This window comes from Arvicola amphibius, chromosome 1, assembly GCF_903992535.2.
Source record: "Arvicola amphibius chromosome 1, mArvAmp1.2, whole genome shotgun sequence".
Classification (NCBI taxonomy): Eukaryota; Metazoa; Chordata; class Mammalia; order Rodentia; family Cricetidae; genus Arvicola; species Arvicola amphibius.
Genome location: NC_052047.1, coordinates 188,358,698 through 188,379,048, shown reverse-complemented (window position 1 = coordinate 188,379,048; position 20,351 = coordinate 188,358,698). Strand labels below are relative to the sequence as shown.

Below are 20,351 nucleotides of genomic sequence, written 5' to 3'. Positions count from 1 at the left end.
GATGCTTTTGCTCTGAGTATACAGGCAAGTCTTATTTTTGTTTTAAATCTATTCCTCAATCCTTACATGTAGGACTAACCCTGAAGAATGTGGTGACAGAAAACAGGTGGGTTCTGCACTCTTAGGGGAAAGGCGCATGTATGTAAAAATGTTCACCAGTTGCTATCTGGTGATAATAATAGATTCAATATATTAATTCAAGCTAATAATATATTCAACATATTGTACTCCTTGACTTCTTTGTGATTTTGACATAACATAGGTTAATATGAAGTGGAACTCTTTAATGCCACCAGAAATGCCAAGATGATGACAATCCCACACCTTGACAAGATAAGAATAAACCTATCTTAGAAAATTGCCCTCATCCAACCAAGGCCACCACAAATGTGGCCTTCTCCACAAACAAGACAGACAGACAGACAACTAAACAAAGAGACAGACAGACACACAGATAAAACTCCGTGACAATGTGACAATACTGGCCTACACATCTCTTCTTTCTCATCTCTTATTTTTACTTTGCACTTATCATAAGGTAAACATAGTACACATTTAAGATTTATCTACTTTAGTTGTATTTATATGACTTTAATACAAACAAAATATCTGTGAAATATCCATTGCATTAACAATAATTTAAAAATAGATAAAGGTAGGCCTTAACATATAGCAACTTGTGGAAGAAAACAAAAATCTAGATGATCTCCAAGACTCTGGGAAAAATCATATAGAACCTCAAGCCTGACTAGGATAGTCAGATTCCATATCCATTTATGATATGGGTGTAGTCTTACTCTTTATGGCACATTAAGGGTGGGTCAACAACTTGGAAGAATCTAACCATGAGTCACTTTTGGTCACACAAGTGAATTAAAACATAAAACTGAATAAAAATGTCAAGGAATAATAACCATGATAGTATTAATAATTCCACCAGGATGTGTTTTTCAGTATACCAGACCCAGCTTAAATGAAAGCTAGACAGTGATTAGTAATGCCAACCCCTGCTCATCACCATCCTCTGCTCCATCAAAACACACGTGATCATCCCATCCATGACTTCTCTGCTGCATTTACTATGTGCCTCACGCTATTAATGGTCGGCAGGCTTCTCCTTCTGAAAGGCAGTCTGTCACGAAGGTGGAGTTTATATGCTTCCGCCACCTGTGTGTGACAGAGTGGTTTTAGGCTGGCCTGACACTTAACCCCCAAGACTATTTTCTGAAACTCAACCTTGGAGAAGTTGAATTTGCGTTAAAAGGTCCAGAACTTAAATTTTCCAATGACCAGTCCAACGCCCCTTCAAAGAATTTGGTATTTAGTCTGTCGTGATAGTTATATTTTGGGAAGGGTACACACAAAATTTTATTGGTGGAGAAATAAGAAGGATCCAACCTTGAAGCAGATGGCCCTTAATGTACAGAAATAATAGTGTGTGCATTAAAATCCCCAAACATCATCATTGCTAGCTCTCACCTGGAGACTTGTGTTCCCCAGAACCTCACTATCAGATCATGTGGCCATGCTGCAAGTCCATTATCTCATAGTACTTATGGTAATCTAAAAATGTTTATGGCATTCAGAATGATCTTGGCCAATTTATGAAGCACTATGAAAAATATGATTTTCTATGAATAGAATTAATTACTTCCATAAACTTATATAAACATATAAATTGATATCATCGATATGTACTTCTGTTCTCAAAATAGCATGTAAGATAGTCATGGGTATATACTATCAGTTCCATCTTGTATCTGAAGGGATCAACCTTTGATGCTGAAGGTTACTGAAGCAACCACACAGAAAAGCAGGATGTCCTTCCTGATTCAACTGATCTTGTCCCTGCCATAGTACACCAACTCTACAGCAGGTCTCAGAGTGTTTACGCAAGCTGTGCTCTCCCTCCATGACTAAGCACTAATTCCTATGTCTCCAATCCTCTGTACAGGGAATACAGGCAAAACCAGTCCTGGCTACTCCTATGTTCCTTTATGAATTAGCTTAGTGAATAAAGCAATATTGACTTTAAACTAGTAAGTTATATGACATATAACAGCAAATCTTACTATTTTATTGAAAAATAATTATTATATGCATTATGTGTTTAAAATGTCCAATGGGATATTTTTAAGTGTATTTAGGTTGTGAGATGATCAAAATGTGTTCAATAAACCCATTATATCACAGTTACCATTTGCATAGTAAATACTTAAAATCTACTTTTCTAGAAATACAGAATGCATATATGTCACTATTTGGGGAAACAGATCATTAGAAGTTACTTTTTCTGTACAGATAAATGCTTCCCTTTGGTTAGACCTCTTGCTCTGTGCTGGCCATCTACTCTCAACTGCTCTTTGAGGCCAGCTTAAGATTCCCTAAATCAATGACATTGTATGGAGTTCCTGTTCTTCACATATAATTCTTTAAAAATCAAATATGTAACTCTTCTAAGAATACATACAGGTATGCCATGTGTTAGGCAAATTGGTACTGAATGTGCCCCCCCCCCCCACACACACACGGAAAGAAAGACCTAAATTATTCGCGGAGGTAGAAATGGAACTGTAAGATTTCATGAAGAAATAAATCCTCAACTGGTCCTTTAGAGACGGCTAACACAAGTAGCTAGGAAGTCAAACAGAGATTTATGAAGTAGAGAAAACAATAAGAGCAAAGGGACCAAAATGACCAATGTCCTAAACTTGGCTTATTGAAAACTACTTAGATTAAAGAAGGGATATGATGACTGTTGTTGGCTAAAAAGAGGTAGCCTTCTTTCCACCCACCTAACTTCTGATCTATCCCTTTATAAATTAGATTATATCTATTTTTTGTTTCTATACAGTATCTATTTTCATATAGAGATGAGATAGAGAGGTTTGGTGAGGATCAGAAAGTTTGGGAAGAAGGTATAAATAAACCTCATTGCAAGAACGGACTTTTCCAAGTAGGGCTTCAAGAAGTAATTTACTTTTCCTTCCCATGGCAGATATCTATGGGCCGGACTGAAGATGTGTCTTCCCTAATTCAGGAGGCTCCTGAACGAGTGTCATAACTGTACTAATAGGAATTGAAACAAGTACTATATAGGAATATAGGAATTAGTAGAAACTTATCCTTTGTCAGGCTTGTGTCTAGCATAGCAAGGAGATAACTATGTGGTGTGTTCCTCCACTGACAAGCCAGGCAAAGACCAAGAGGTTCTCTCTGACATACTGCAGTGTCTACCCTTGGGAGGTTATCAGTCCCTCTGCCACAGAGGGTCTTCTGGGAGGACAGTACTTTCCAGGACCCATTCTTCAGGGAAGTATGCCTCCTCTCATCACATGACCTTCCTATCATAGAAAGAATGAGCAGTACTGAGCCCCTCCCTTGTCTCTGTTTTGCTTTTTCAGCTCTTCATCTTGACTGATGGGGGAAAAATTAGATTGAATTTCTGCCTATGGGCAGATTCAGATGAACAGAAAGAACAGGCTCCTATTCATTAAAGGCCTGGACTTAGCTACCTTCTCGCTCAACGTAAAGTGAGTTGCTGAGTCTGAAAGGTATTTTTATTCTACCATAAGCCAAGCCTTTCCAGCCCGTTCATTCAAAGACTTGCTCATCCTCTCAATTTAATTATTCGCACACGCATCCATTTATTCACAGAAAGCCTGCAGAACAACTATCATACTGCTGGCACTCAACTAAGAGCTAGGTGACAAAGATGAAAGACATGATGGCCAGTAGATGACAAAATTACATGTAATTATACTGTCCTGAATTGTATGTCATCTCCGAGAAACTACTGGGGAAGTAGGACTTTCTTCTTTGTATCATCTACACTTATTGGGAAGCCCTGTGACTCTTATAATTAAAACTGTAACATCCAAAAAGGGGTGAAACGGTGATTTTGCAAAAGGAAGATTAAGAAGAACATTAATGGTTTGAAAACTTTCATGATATACTATTTAAATACAAAATGTTTACTCAATTATTATATTAATATATATATTACTCAATTATTATAAGCTCAAAATATATTAGAACAAATAAGTCAAAAAGTTATCAATGGTCATCTCTAAATTATGGGTCAATAAATAATATATGTGACTCTCTCTCTCTCTCTCTCTGTGTGTGTGTTTAACCATCATTTAGTCATTTTGCAGTGGATGCATATTATACTTCAGCAATCATGTAAGTATGTTTTATTCTACATATATTTTATACAGAAAGGTTTCATTACAATAAACATACTACTATAGTTTTATTCTTAAAAGATAAGAATTAAAACCAAGGGTTTTTTTTTCATGAGGTAGCTAGAAGTAGACATCACAGGATATTTCCCACAGAACAGCATCTCCCATAAACTGCTATGCATGCGGTGCTCTCTTTTTTGAATAAGCAGCATCAACTCAGTCGACATGGTTTCAACTTTAAATTCCTCAAACAACATTAAAATATAAGGTGTTGGGACTGGAGAGATGGCTCAGAGGTTAAGAGCATTGCCTGCTCTTCCAAAGGTCCTGAGTTCAATTCCCAGCAACCACATGGTGGCTCACAACCATCTGTAATGGGGTCTGGTGCCCTCTTCTGGCCTGCAGGCATACACACAGACAGAATATTGTATACAGAATAAATAAATATTAAAAAAATAAGGTGTTTCGTAAATAGTAAACACCCTTAAATCAGTCATTATTGTAAAGTGCTACATATATGAAACCATATTCTCTTTTATATTCCACTTCATGCCACCTCCTGACAATAACATCATCCCTGGACATCACTGGAGATCAAATGAAATTTTCTCCTTTTTCTATATTTAAGATGTGTGTGTGTGTGTGTGTGTGTGTGTGTGTGTGTAAAACTCTTTTTCCTATCTTTGATGTATCAAAGACACAGATATAGTTAGATAATTAAATGGCTTCACATTTCCTAACAAACACCTAGTAACAATAATAACAGCAACAGCAACAACAAAAACAAAGCACACACACGCTCCAGAATGAGGCATCAGCAAAGCTGGAAATATGGAAGAACAAGCTCTTTTCCTCATCGATTCAGTTATTAGTTCCCTAGTTATAGCCTCCTGCCTGGGAATGGCATCTGAGAGCTGATGGACTAAAAAGGTAATTTAATCAATAGAATCTTCTGTGGGGGGAGCAGCAGGTTATGCCTGAAATTTAAATTCAATAAAATAATGCAAGATGACTAGAAGTATCAGGCATTACTATAAGCTGACAGAGAGACATGGTGAAGTTCTCTATTGCCAGTGTATGAAAAGGTTATTTCTATGTGCAAATAGGGTCTTTGCAGATGCAATGAGGTAAAATTGAGATCATTAGGATGACTCCTTATCCATGTGACTTGTGTCCACCTATGGGAAAGACAGCAGCCCATGGAGGCCAATGGAAAGTCACAGAGAGGGATCGTCACATGAAGACAGAGGGTCGGAGGGAAGCAACTGTAAGCCAGGTGTTGCCTCTGATGACTGACAAATCACTGGACACCAGGAAAGGGAAAGGCAGGGGAGGAATCCTCGGTAGGTTTGGAGCTCCACCAATGTCTTGATTTTAGAGTTCTACCCTCCAGCGACATAAGACAGTGGGTTTCTGTGGCTGTGATCTTGTGGCTTGCGATATTTTGTTGCATCAGTTCTAGAAAAGTACTGAAGGCATCGCATACCAAGGGAGCAGGCAGCTGGAAGGAGAGCGTGATCACACGTCTCGAGGCATCTCTGCTGCTGCCTGGTTTCTACTGAGGCCTTAGCTACATGGGCGGGTGTCTGGTTTAGAGCAGAATTGTCTCTGTGACGGAAAGACATATACTCATCATTTATCTGACCCATGGATTTTCAGAAAACGTGAACCCCAAGGATATTTTCTAAGAACGCTGGATTCATAGTAATCAGGAGGAAATAACAAGCATAATCACCAGAGGCAACAGAATATGTGTTTTCAGAGGAGTATTGGGTGTCAGGTCAGCCTCCCTCCAGACAACTAAGAAAGAAAGGGTAGATTGGAACACATCCATATAGAAGGTCTCAGTTACAGGAAGTCTATACTCGATGTTTAAATGCTCACAAAAGTCTACAGAATTTAGGTGACATACTTACGAAAAAAAAAAATGTTGTCTCTGAAATAAAATAAGCAAGCTAGGTGTAAAGGTCAGTGGCAGAGGGATTCTCTAGAATTTACAAAACCATGGGGTCCATTCCCATTAACTCTAAATCTCTCTCTCTCTCTCTCTCTCTCTCTCTCTCTCTCTCTCTCTCACACACACACACACACACACACACACACACAAATGCTCTCTGCCTTTTTCTTTGGTAGCACAAGGTAAGTGTGGGAGAGTTTGGTTAGTAATAAGGGGCTGCACAGAGAAGCACTGGATTACAATAATGTTTTTAGAAAATAAAGATGATTCAGGACCACATAGCTCCAGAGGGCAATTTCCAACACACGCCTCTACTTGCAGCATCCAACAGGCTCTCAAGAATCGTTGGTTTCATTGTCAGTGAGGACAAACCCCATGCAACACTCCCTCAAGTTCTAGAGGACAGACTGCAGCCTTTGTTCTCAGTCCTTGGGAAACAAATATTTTCCCCATGAAGACATCCATCTCAAAGAGACATACGCTGGTCCCTCAGCTCTGTCACTCTACACAGGGCAATGCTTTTCTTCCCTTCTTGAAGAAAGCCATTGGGTTTTTTTTTTTTACTCTTTCACTCTGATGGCTTCCTTTATTCACTACTTAACAAATACAAATCATACATCAATTAAGAGCCAACCATTATGTTTTGGTTGGGGGCTACATCTCTATATAAAATGTGCAAAAACCTTGAAGGATCAAAAGCCTTAAAGGATCTTACAGTTAAGTGAAGATAAAGAACGACAAGACCCTGTATCCCATAGCACAGAGCTTGAGGGTTGTGAGGGAAAAGTATTGTTATTTGTACTTGTTAGACACGGGCTCAGCTTGCTGGCACTTAAGACAGAGAAAAAGATTCTTGCTTACTCCAGAGGAAGATTTTCTCATTTATATTGAAACACTTGGTCCTCTGGGCTGTCTTTTATTTTCCTACTTTTGATAGAGACGAACGTTCAGAAAGGGTTTCTCTTTCCTCTCTAATTTAAGGGAAGCGCAGGGTAAATGTGATGACAAGCGGCAGAAGGCATTTCATCTGCAACACTGGTAAGAAGTAGAACCCATGGGGAGAAAGCACCATCCAACACTGGCCTTAGCTACACTTCATCTTAAAGAGAGTTGATCCAGTATCATTAGGTTTTATCATGTTTCAAGGGATCCGAAAAACTCAGATTTTTCTTTGAAGTCTTCATTTAATAATAGTTTTGAAAACAATTCAAACATCTAAAATAATTCATCAGAAACAAGATATGATTTGACCCAGATGACAAGATGCTGCCTCAGGGTCTCTAGTCTCATCGTCCCTGTACGCTTGCCTCAATAAGAATGGTGGCTAGATTTTAGAAAATAAAATATATAATTATCAATTAATTTGAATTTTATAAAAAAAACAATATTAGTAGCACTTTATGTGTACCTCATGAAATAATAGATTCACACTTGGTATTTGAAATTCAAATTTAATTGAGCATCTCATATTTTGTCTAAGAATCTCTCCCATAAAGTTTCTTTTATCCCATTTCTAAATCTCTAGATTATAGAATGCAATCCCTTTAAATATGTATATTGTTCTTTAACATTGGAACTGTTATTGACTGAGTTAGCTGGGAATCTTAGAACTGACAAATTATCACCTGTAGTCAGTAAATTGAGAACATTTTATTCACCAGTCTATTTAGTATTATCTGAATACCTACTATGTGCTTAACTCAAAGCCTTACAATTCCATGTGTGATGAAACTTATGAGTAACAGAGCATTCTGATATCCTTAGAAAGTCAACACCTAGGCAGGAAGAGAGATGGGCCAGCAGGTAGGTGCTGTACACAAGACTCAAGAAGCAGGGAAGAGCCATGCTCAGCTTGGCCCTGTGGTATGGCTCAAAGTTGAGTCATCATGGATGAGTCAGCTTTGGCGTGAAGTTAAGTCCCACTTCAATCTTGCAGATAACCAGGATGAAACGTTCTTATCTTTAGGAGAGATGCTAGAAATAACACAAAAGGATGATGTCATCCTCTCCAAGAGTACAGTTCACTTGGCCCAGATCGCCATGCATTGATCCAAGGGCCAGACCTCAGTGATAAAGCAGAGATGGAAAGAGATCCAAAGGACATGGTCTAAAGGATTCAAGAGGAAGGGAGGGAGACACCACAACCAAAATAAGCTGTGAGGGTGTAAGAGATGTGGAGACTGGCTTTTAGAGTGAGGGAGACTAAAACAGGGGAGTAATGTAAGCTGCTTTATTTATCATAAACGCAAAAAAGCAAATTATAATTATAGAGTTAAGGAAATGCTCTTAGAGAAAACTTCATAAAATCTGAAAGAAGCTAGGGTGGAGGTGGTGGCAGGGTATCCTACAGATAAAACAAATATTTCCAAACTGGGCACTTCTCATCGCTTTCCGTCAAAGCATACCTAAACGCCAAAGGGAATAAGGTATTCCACCAGGAATCTGAGGTTTGCCCTTGAGCTGTTTGAACAGGCAAATGTGCCCATATCTCTCATTCTCAACCTAAAAATTCTGAGCATATTTTGCAGTCTTTTCTAAAATATGCATGTGCTTAGAGTCAAGTCTAAAATTCTTCACAAATCTTCAACTCCCTGGATCATCTAGAAAATTATTCTATACCTAGGAATCATCTATTTCAGTTCTTCCCGCACAGGGGAATATTTTTCCGGTTCTCCTTTGAGAAAGAATGCCAGATACATAACTAGGGACAGCATGTCATATCTAGAGGCAATACACCTGCTTCAGAATAGCTCTTTAGTTATAACATAAGACATTAGAAGAGAAAAGTCCCATCTATGATTTTTGATTTCTCCAAATGCTCCCAGAAGCCACATCCAGCTGGCCAGCCACGTAGGACCAGAGAACCATCACTTTTAACAACTATAAGAGGCTCCAGAGATGGTACGGACAGGCGCTTTAACACACATGGGTGATGCATCAGAGAACCTGGCTGACCTGCGTAATGACACAGCTGGTTAGCTGTGAAGTGAAATCAAAACCTAGTGGCCCAACTCTAGCTCAATGTTCATTTTACTAAAAACTATGATGACTTTTTTTGGTAGATGCTTGATGTTAAAAGGAAAACAAGTTCACATAACCTTGGAGGAATAACGGCTCATTTGGGCCCGCCGTGAATGGCTGACATTGTATCCTGAGTTTAGCTAGCTCCTTTATTTACAAATCATTTTCGCAATTCATTTCATCCTCTTTTATGCTGGAGAGTATTTTCTAGGCTAATAGTCATGTAAGACAATCCTGCAAACAATTTATGTGGTATTTACTAAAATTCATTCTTTTGTCTCCACAGTCCTATTCCCTTGACCATTTCCCTCTGCAATCAGAGTCTATTCATATTTACATATTACAATTCAAAAATGTCTCATATTAAGCCATACCCTTGGAGCAAAAAGGCTTGTTTCTCAGCGAGGTGAAATGACTGCACTGGTGTGATTCACATTCTCCCCCCTGCCTATTACCCATGTTTCCTCTTTCCTTAATGGCTTTGGCTTCATATAGCACACTATTGTTAATGTGATTTCCTGCCCACTTTCCCAGCCCTCGACACTGCCCAATTGGCCTTTGCCTCTATTCCAAGTTCACATTTGTTTTTTTTCTTCCCAGAGGCCTAGATCTACCTAATTCTAAGCTGAGGAGAACTTACATTTTAGATCACGTTTAATTTAAATCAATATCTCTGTCTAAACAATAACAGCCACCTTCGGCTCAGAAGAAACGAAGACTCCGCTGTTCTTGCTGAAGGAAACACATGTCTCTGTGGAAATACAGGCATCCAACGTTGCTTAGATTTTCAGGAGTAAGACTGACAGAAAATGTAAGTTCATTCAAATGCAAAATCCTTTGATTTTAAAATATTTTTGAAATTAAACTATAATTGCATCCTCCCCTTTTCCTCTCTCCAACTGTTCCCATGTGCCCCCACACTGCTCTCTCTAAAATTCATGTACTCTTGCCTATTTTTAAATTGTTGTGATATATTTTTCATTCCTAATTAGAAGGAAAATAGTGTGTATTTCAAAATCATTTTTTCATAACATTTTTACTGAATATTTGGGAATTTCACACATGAGCATCAAGCACAGTCACTTCCCAGTCCTCCCAGGTCTGGCCCCCACTCTTGGGACCTCCTCCCACAAAAAAAGAAAACAAGGAAAAATTTAAAATGTCAAATTCATGCTGTCCATGTACTCACTGGAGCATGGTCAAATTCCCTGTGGCCAGCTTCTTACAGAAAACCGAGTCCTCTCCACCTGTACATCCACTGGAAGCCCTCAGCTTTTTAAGATGCCTCTTCAATGACTATCCATCGAGGCTGTTACATGTTGCAGTGGAGGTGGGGTGAGGGTTGTCAAAGAAGCCTTCTATGCCCCTCCTTCTCAACTGAGTCTGTGTTCACCAAAACCACGACAAGAGTAGCTTCCTTACCCTTTGCAGCGTGCAGGAACATGGATCATGGGTTTATACATGGTTTCTAGCAACAGCACAGACCGAGGACATCCACATGGTCTCCAGTGCCAGCACATGCCATAGACCCCAGCATGGTCTCCAGTGGCTATACAGACCATGAACATCACATGGCCTTCTGTCGCTGCATGGGCCAAGACCTTATTATAGCCCTTGGAGGCAGCACAGGCAAGGGACGTCAACAGGGGTTCAGGCTGCAGCACAGGCCACAGACAACACAGACCCCAGCTGCAGAAAGACCACAGACCCAGACACAGCCCTCGGCAGCACCACGGGCCTAGACAAAGTCATTTACTTGGAAGTAAAACAAAAGACAAAAAACCCTGCACCCCTGTACCCCTGTACTTCTGCCCACTTGCACCCCTACATGCCTGTACCTCTGTAAACCTGTAGCCCTGCACAACTGCACTCCTACACCTCTGAACAATGCACTCCTGCCTACCTGCACCTCTACACACCTGTACCTTTGTATACCTGTAGTCCTGCACATCTTCACTCCTGCACACCTGTACCCCTGAGCACCTGCACCCCTGCACATCTGCACTCCTATACCCCTGCACCCCTGCACTCCTGCACCCCTGTACTCCTGTACCCCTGCACACATGCACTCCTGCACATCTGTATCCCTGCACCCCTGCATCCCTGTACCCCTGCACACCTGCACACCTACACCCCTGTACACATGCACTCCTGCACACCTGCATCCCTGCACACATGTACCCCTGCACCAAGCATTTGTCCTGGGCCCACCTTTCAACATATGTCACCTGGATTATCTGACACAGTATAATTAATTGTGTGATACTGTTTTCTGTCCCCGTCTTCTCAAGGGGAACGTCGAAGCTCCATGGTATCATAAGTTTGGTCAGGATTCCCAAGGACAATTCCAGAAAAGCCAACTCCAAATTTGACAAGCATAGCTGTCTGAGCAGCCGTTCTGAATGAACGAAGGATTTTAAGAAAGCAAATGAAACTCTGAAGCAGCTCAGAAGTTCACCCTAAGAGGAGAGACAGGCACATCGGACAGAAAACTGACCAGCTAGTAAGGAGACTGAGAGTGGCTTCCGACTGTGTGAAAGGGTTGATCTGGGTTGGCTGTAGCCAAGCTTCCTTCCCCACAGTATCAAATGGCAGTTGGAAGAGCAAAACCTGACAGTCAGATAGAAGTGAATGTGGGCTTTATATAAGAAATAATATTATATGATAAGAACTCTCTACGGCCAGAAGGAGCTGCCTCACATCTCAGCGGGTTCTCCCGGGAGTCAGATGATGCGTCTGAGCAGAAGACGGATGAACACTTTGATTAAGGCGATATTATCAGGAAATTAAAGTGTCAGACAAGGTTTAAACTTGATGAGTTCTCTAGTCCCTTCAGGTAGGTATGTAGGTGTTTGATTCTCCATCCAAGAGCAATAAGCTTAGGCATAGAACCCAGGAGGTATGCACTACTAATGTTTCCTTAACGTTTGTGCAAGATGTTTTATGAAGGAATCGGCTTGCTGGGGAGAGCCCCAAGACTGTGGGGCAGCTGTGTAGATTTATTTCCCCAAGAAATGAGTCCTTTGTTTGTCAAGAGGTTTTAGCATCTCCTGGGGGAGCTAGAATGACTTCCTCAAGTTGCCTTTGTTCCTTGTATTGGCTTCAGACTGCACTGTGAATGTCACTGTCCCGCTCTGTGTGGTCTCAAGAACAGTGGACCAGTATGATGGTGGGGATGCTACCATTGACAGGTAAGCACATCTATGCTACTCTGTCGGAGGGAAAGAGCAGAGAGAAGAGAGCTGGAACCTGTAAGCAAATCCAAGCCGGACCAGAAAAGTCACGCAGCCAACCTTAGAGTAGTGAGCAGCAATGGGTGTCTGAAAGTTTTAGTCAGCTGACACATAGACCTATGCGCTAGCTCTAGCTGCATGATTAAACCAGGTGTGCTGGCTTGAAGTAGTGTGTGTGTGTGTGTGTGTGTGTGTGTGTGTGCGCTCGCATGCGTGCGTGTGCGTGTGACGTGTACATGTGCACACGGCTATTTGTGTCTGTTTCTGCATGTGAGACTCTATACCTGTGTGTCTGTTCATGTGCGTGTGCAGGGGCACATCTTATGTGGGTGCACATGTACACGTGTGTATGTACTTATAAAGGTCAAAGGTCAACCTTGTAGGTTGTTTCTCAGGCGTTGTTGATTTTCTTTTTTGAGGCAGGGTCTCTCACTATCCTGGATCCACGGGTATCACCCCTTCCTTAGAGATCAGATTACAAGTACATGCCATCATGCCTGTCTTTTTCGGGGATCAGACAGAGGTTTACACACCTGTAAGGGAAGTATTTCACTACCTAAGCTCTCTCCACAGCCCGGGAAGAAGACTGTAACTCCCTCCATTCTCTCATGTCAGTAAGATGAAGGGCTAGCTTCAGAATCACAGCTCCCGAACTGTCGGGTACCCAAGGCACTTCATGAACAATGCTCAACTCAGTCGCATCCTAGAATTTCAAACTCAGTGGGTCAGACCTGGAGCCCAGACGTCTGCAGTTTAACAGATTCTCAATGCTGATGGGTTACGTAAGGAAAACTTGTTCTAGGTAATTCTCGATGACATTTAGGTATTTCTGAACAGGCCCAAAACATCCCAGATGGGAAAGGCCAACTGAGTACCTAGAGTTCTTAGCAATGAGATTATCATTTGCAGATTCTTTCAGGACCCACTAGAGCAGTGGGTCTCAACCTTCCTAATGCTGTGACCCTTTAACACAGTTCCTCATGTTGCAGTAACCTGAAACCATAAAGTTAGTTTTGATTCCACTTTATAACTGCAATTTGGCTACTGTTATTATTTGTAATGTAAGTATCTGTGCTTTCTGAGCCTCTCGGGCAACACCTGTGAAAGGACCATTTCACACCACTAAAGGGGTCGTAGCCCACGGGTTGAGAACCACTGCGCCAGAATCAAGGACTTGACCTCTGGCTCCTAGGACCCTGCTCTCACCTCTATCCGAGGGCTTCCAGCGCAGACCCAGAATGTCTGCTCCACTTGAGACCATTCTTTTCAGCTACCACCACTGGAATGTGAAGAGCCAGCAAAAATATAGCCTCAGCTAAAATCAAGAGCAACAGCTGGGCTTTCTGCCTTGAAAGTACAATTCATTTATTACACAGATAATTTGGCTTCCCTCTAAAAGCTACGGTGATTGGCTCTGTGCATAAAGCACCAAGCTCTGGCAAGATCTGCACGCTGTCTTCTAATGCATCTCTTCCCTGGATGCTAAAATGAGCTGGGGGCACAGAGCCCACATCTGCTCTGTGGTTCTTCCGTTTAAGACTTTACAGATCCACCAGTGGCTCTCAACTCTGAGTGTCCCGAAATTTCCAATAACACTGACATCTTAGCCCCATAAAATAAAAAACAATTAAATGATTAAAAATGAAATCCAGACTTTGGGGGAATAGACTACCTGGGTCCAAGGGTTCTTCTAGTTCCCTGGGAGGAGAATATGGAGGAATAGTTTAGTAGCATTGATATATAGAAAAGGTACCAAACTCTGATCCATGAATTGACTTTGTAAAGGAAAGTTGATTAAAAACACCTCCAGACATTTTCATCTAGTGATGAGTTTGATGGAGAGCACCTGGCCATTCAAGTGTAAACCATTTTCAATCCAGTCTTTGGCCTGCCACTGTTCTGCAATGCTGATCTTAAACAGTGGTTAAGGACTCTGGAGGGCTTCCACACTTGGATTCACATCCCTCTGATCTCATTTCCAAGGCGGGGCTCCTAACGCACAGAGTAATATGAAGAACACATGTATAGGAAATGTTTACATGGTGCCAGGCACTAGGTCCAGGGCAGTGTATCATCTTGTAACCTTCCCACCCTGGATAGAGGACCTCCAGTTATCTTTATGTTAGGGAACAAATAATACATTTTGGGAGAAGACCAAGCCACTTGTTCTACTATACAAAGAGAGCATGGAGGTCAGGTTCAAACCTAACTGTGTTCAGGGCCTATGTGCTCAAAGACTACACCTTCCAAAATTCCCAGCACAGACAGGGAGCTTCTGAGTCAGAGCACGGTGTGAGCTTTGTTGAGCCACCTCAAGGGAAAGAGACCTGTAATCCCTCCTGCAAAGTGTCCGGCCAGCTGGGTTATTAACATAATGAAATGAAAATCCCTGGAAAGGGGAGTTGCTACTTTGTAGCTTTCCCATAATAATCCCTTGGCTACATTCCACCCTTCTGGGAAATAGACCTAATCCCTAGCTTCATGAAGTTGACATGGTAGCAGAAAAATGGGCAATAAGCAAAATTTATATTTCTATAATCCTAACTACACATTTGCACACAGTTGATTTTTGCTAGCTCCAGTAGTTACACTCTGCAAAGCTGTGCTGATGTAATAGAATAAAACAGTCCTTCTACAGTAAGGCGGGATTAAGCCTCTGTGAGTCTCTAGACAGGAGATTTTCACCGAACAATGAGTGTACGGTCTTGTTTCAGGTGTTTTTCCTCTCAAAGGCACCTAACTTAACGTTCCTTGTTGATTCACAAGCGTGGAACTTGTAACAAACAGCACTCTAAGCATCGGGGAAGCTTATGCGGCACACCCGTTTACTCGGCAAAGCACATCACAGCCTCACCGTGCTTAGGAACATTGCACAGCCCCTCTGCACTGTGCCTGAGGATCGCTTTAAGTACGAAAACATTTGCAATAGCAGAACTGTGGTGCCAAACGTGGCGCAGTGAGCAGACTGTTAGCAGCAGGAGAGCTGAGACGAGGAAGCAGAGTGCCCTTGTTAAGCCTCTGTGGGAAATCTGGATGCTGGGTGACTCATACTTTCTGCACTGTTGATGCCCACGACTTCTGGGATTTACAAGTATGTTTCTGCAAGTCAGCAAATTGACACATAACAGGATCCATGAATAATGAGGATCAGCTATGCAATGCCATGCAGGAAGAGCCAAGACTATTCAAGCTGGATGATGGCACAGCGCTTAAGAGAAACTTGTCTCAGTGGCCAGGGCAGACCTCTCTGAGGAGCTTACAGGATAGAAACTGGGTAAAATGAACAAGTGATATGTGAGCATCTGGATAAGAGAGCCACCCGGAAAGAAAGTGTGACAAGGGGACAGTCCTGAGTGGGTGCTTCCGTAGTGCATATGAGGAACTCCGCAGACTTGCACAGTTCAAGCAGGAGACATACAGGTAAATAAATTAAGAGAAAAAGTCAGCAGGGAGCCTCAGGGTTTTTCCGGGGCCAATCTCCTGAGCTCTGTTTGGGGAGAAGGCTGTATACTGTTGATTGAAGTACAAGGATCACTGATGGCTCTCTAGAAGTAGAAAGTGGAGGAACTGTGCGTCTCGCAGGGACAGGAGCAGCAACTCCCACATGCAGTCAGGAAGAGGGGATGCAACATGTACTGGAAGGCCTAAGATAGGCTCAGGGATAGACTGTAAAGCACTGTAGGAAACACCAGTTAAGACCAGAGAACGGAAGAGCTGTGAGGTGTGAGGGAAACAGGTGTTAGGAGGTTTGGGTCTTATTAACACAGTAGTGGGGGAAGAAAAGAGCTCTGACCACGTTTGGGCTGTCTTTAAAATGGAAGCAAGGAACATTGTTGCATTGAAAATAGATTTGATAGAAACGGACGACTCAAGGGAGACGTTAAGGTTTGTAGCCTGCAGAAAGGAGCATTGCTTGCTCTAATTCAGTTCGGAGCTGGAAGGAGTCTGCTAGTGTTGGGCTGAGCAGCCAGCTCTGTGGGTAAAAGCATAAGGACCTGAGTTTAGATCTCTAGAACCGACAGAAAGACACACGTGCAAGCACACGTGAGTCTGTAATCCCAGGGCTCCTGTGAGACTCGAGGCAAAGACAGAAGAATCCCAGAAGCTAACGGGCCAGCTACCCTGGCCTATGCAGCAGCCAACAACAAAGAAACCCTGTCTCAAACAGAGTAGAAGTAAGTAGTGATACCCACAGCTTTTCTTCTGACCTCCACATGAGCACTGTGGCACACTTAGGCCCATACTCACACACATGAACACACACACATAGACACACACTGACCACGCATATTCAAAGATTAAAAAAGCAAAAGCAAAGAGTTGTATCCATTAGTTTATTCTGCAGCTTGTATATGTGTACTTCTGAGGAAGGAATTACAGAGAAATGTCAGGTCTCAACCAGTATTTATAAATCACCTACCACGTGTGCTCTGCTGGGTCTGGAGGATAAGACAGAAGCACCAGCCTCCCAGGAGGATCAGAACTCTGCTGTTTGGGGGTAGGGCAAAGACACAGGTGACTTACTAAAAGAAGAAATACTGTCACAAGTTCTGAAGCCCGAAACTGTCAAAAAAATGCTGAAGGCTTCAGGTAAATAATTCTTGCGTGGAACTCAAGAGCTTTTCACTGTGTTGAGAAGTCCCTGATTTCTAGACCCAAGAAGCATGGTTGTTCCGGCTTTGGAAACACAAATGCTTTCAGCCTAGGTACCTCTGGAGCTCCTAGAGCCAACTCTGGAAAACAGGCTAAGAAGAAATTTAACCGGATGTCAACCCTACCCATACGCTAAGCACAGCATAGGACAGCCAATATTGTGAGGTTCTGTACACACTGATTCTCCCTTTCACCGACAGGGCTTGACTCCAAAGGCACCTGCTATTTTTTCAAAGTGAAACCAAGTGAGATGCCAGCAAAGCTCAAAGCCAGTGCACAAGGGAATTATGTCCACAAGCAAAGCACTCATACAGCCAAGGTTTGAGCAAGGAAAACAAATAGCCCTCTTGAGGAGCGTCTCTGTTGACAGCAGGGCACTCTTCTCCTATGAGTTTGTTGCTACCTTTGTTTCTGGTCCCAGCACTGACAGAGAAGAAACTGAAAAACGAGGCACATTCCTCTCCCTCAGTCCCCTCAGTGCAGCCGTTAGAGGCAACGTTTTCAAAAAGAATTTCCTCTAGAAAACCAAGAGGGAAATAAAGAAAACGTTAAAAAAAATGTAACAGTGTTGTGCTCACAAAGCAAGGGTCCTTGACCCCACAATAGCTCTGAGTGCTACTCTGCACACTCACAGGCCCCATTCCATTGCACGTTTTGTTTGAAAGCTCCACTTGCAGGAGTCCCTAAAGAGATGTTGCTGCCCAGGCTCTCACACAGTTGGCTTCCCTGCTACCTCTCTGGACAGGGTCTGGAGTTAACAAACAAAACAGAATTCACAAACCATAGGTGGGCTGAAGACCCAAGTTACTCCATTTCCCTGCCCTCTCTCCCAACCTCATCCTGGAATCTTTGTATGTACTTCATGGTTGGGAAGGCCCGTAAGATCAATTCTGGAGTTCCCTCTGGCTGATGACTTGCAGCTTTGGCTCAGCTACTTTATGTCAGTGGTGTTCGTCATTCAGAGAACAGCAAAGCCTGCTTGGAGCCCCAGCTTGCTATTACTGCAAATACAAGACGAGAAAAGTGTGTGCCACCCTTTCAGGAAGAGCGGTGAGGTCACCCACAGAGCCACGAATATTCCCTGCCCCAGGTTCTCATTCTATTTGACTGTATTTAGCATACACAGTGCGAATCACGGGGAGAGCATAAGTCCTTCTACTATCTGGTTTTGTTTAGCTTTTTGACTTGTAACATTATTGCACCAAGTATACGAAACTACAATGTTTCTCATGACAGAGGCAAATTACCAGGGTAAAAGTAATTAGGCTGGGGAAGGGGAGGCTGGGTCAGGGATGGGAACTCCTCTGCTTACTAGCATGCCCTTCCCTTTCCAACTGGATTACATGGTTTGATAACTTCTTGCTATGTGTCTCCCTACAATCTGATTCCCATATAGAGCCATAATTTGGCCAGGAAACTTAGAATGTGTTTCCTATCTCCTCCCTACTCACTGCTCAGTAGCCACAGAGAAGCCTTTGGCTGTTTTCTAACACTCGCCCCTTCCCCCGCATCCCCAGGCGAGGGACGAAAGTTTCCATTGGACCCAATGTTTGGACATGCTCACTCTCTGTGGCATGATTTATAGACAAGCAGCCTCAATTACAATTTCTCTCACCCCTTGCATTGACTAAAACGCTGAAAACACAGAATTGCCAAGATGGCACGGTACATAGCGTCTGACTCGAACAGCTTTCTGCCCACAGCCCCAGGCAGAAAGCGCTGCACTGCCAAAAACAATGACTCAATCCATCAGTGCCAAGGATGGGAGGATCAGGGCTGCCATGCTAACTCAGAAAGTTGGGCCCCCAGCACAGTGCTGCCCTGTCTAACCAGCACTTGCTCCCGCTGCTTTTCTGGCGAAGAACGTGGAGGCAGTTGGTAAGATGGGCCAAACAATTTCAGGAACAGCAGCCAGCAGACAGAAATTGGGGGATTAAAACCAAATCTGCATATGCACTTCGATTTCCAACCCTTGTTTATGCACAGTAATAAAAAAATGAAACCCGTAACTGAAATGAAAATAAATAGATGTATTTATCAACTGGCACTCAACGGACTCTAATACTGCTGACTAGAGACTGGTGAGAACATTTCACCAGGCAGGAGAGCTTGGGAGAGAAGTGTACCCTGGGCATAGCTAAACTCTCCCATCAGGAATGTGCTCACAAAAGGAGGACACAGAGAAAGGAAGCCATCTCATTGCTTGGTAGAAGAAAGAACCTACTAGAATCCAGGCAGATTTTCAGTCAAGTGCTCACCTACTGGGCACTATGACTTGAGTTTCATACACAGCACCCATATAAAAAGCCAGAGAATGTGGTCCATGCCTGTAATACTCAGGCTGAGGAGGCAGAGACAGGAGGATTTCTAGGTTTCACTAGCCAGCTGACCTAGCCTGACCAGTAACTCCAAGGTCCCAGAGAGATACTGTTTCAAACAGGTGGACAATGCCTGAGGAAGGACACCAAAGGAACTCTAAACAAATATAAACGTGCATGGAGCATGCACCTTACACACACACACACACACACACACACACACACACACACACCCACACAGCCAAAACAAATAAAAGCAAATGAACAAACTAACCAGGTTGCTCTTAAACCTTACCAAGGGCATAGTGATTTTATTATTTTAATTCCTTCCTCTTTTTAAGTCCTCTTTCTCCCAGACTTAATTGATGTGGGAAGTCCTTTTGTCTATGTGTTGCTTTTATTGGTTAATGAATAATTCTGTTTTGGCCAGTGGCTTAGCAGAATAGAGCTAGGCGTGAAAACTAAACTGAATGCTGGGAAAAAGAAGGCCGAGTCAGTGAGAAGCCATGTAGCCTCTAGTAGACCCAACAGAGACAAACACAGGACATAACCTTGCTGGTAAGCCATAGCTATGTGGAGATATACAGATTAAAGGGAATGGGTTAACCAAAGATATGAGTTAGTTAGCAATATGCTTAAGCTAATAGACCAATCAGTGATTTAATTACTACAGTTTCTGTGTGGTTATTTGGGGGCTGAGCAGCCAGGAACAAACAAGCGACCTCCTACTACACTTAATGATTCTCATGGATCCTTAAAAGCATAGACCCAAAGTTCCACATGAAGCAGGTATTCAGAGAGAGAGATGTTGCCTTTTCAGACTTACTCTACTTCCGGCCAGCTTAACCACACACTGACAGCATCCTTTTCTGACTCTTAGTGTATTCCAAAATGACATGCTGGTAAGCTTTCCAAAAACTCATGGCTGACAAGAGAAATAGTATGTGTTTATATTATTTCAGTTATTAAAATTAAAGATAGC

General features: G+C 42.4%; 1 protein-coding gene across 1 annotated transcript in view; it reads right to left on the bottom strand.

Annotated features, from left to right (window-relative positions):
* The window catches only part of Sorcs3 (sortilin related VPS10 domain containing receptor 3), a 628,415-nt gene that overhangs the window by 201,253 nt on the left and 406,811 nt on the right, over window positions 1–20,351 (bottom strand). The window lies entirely within an intron of this gene.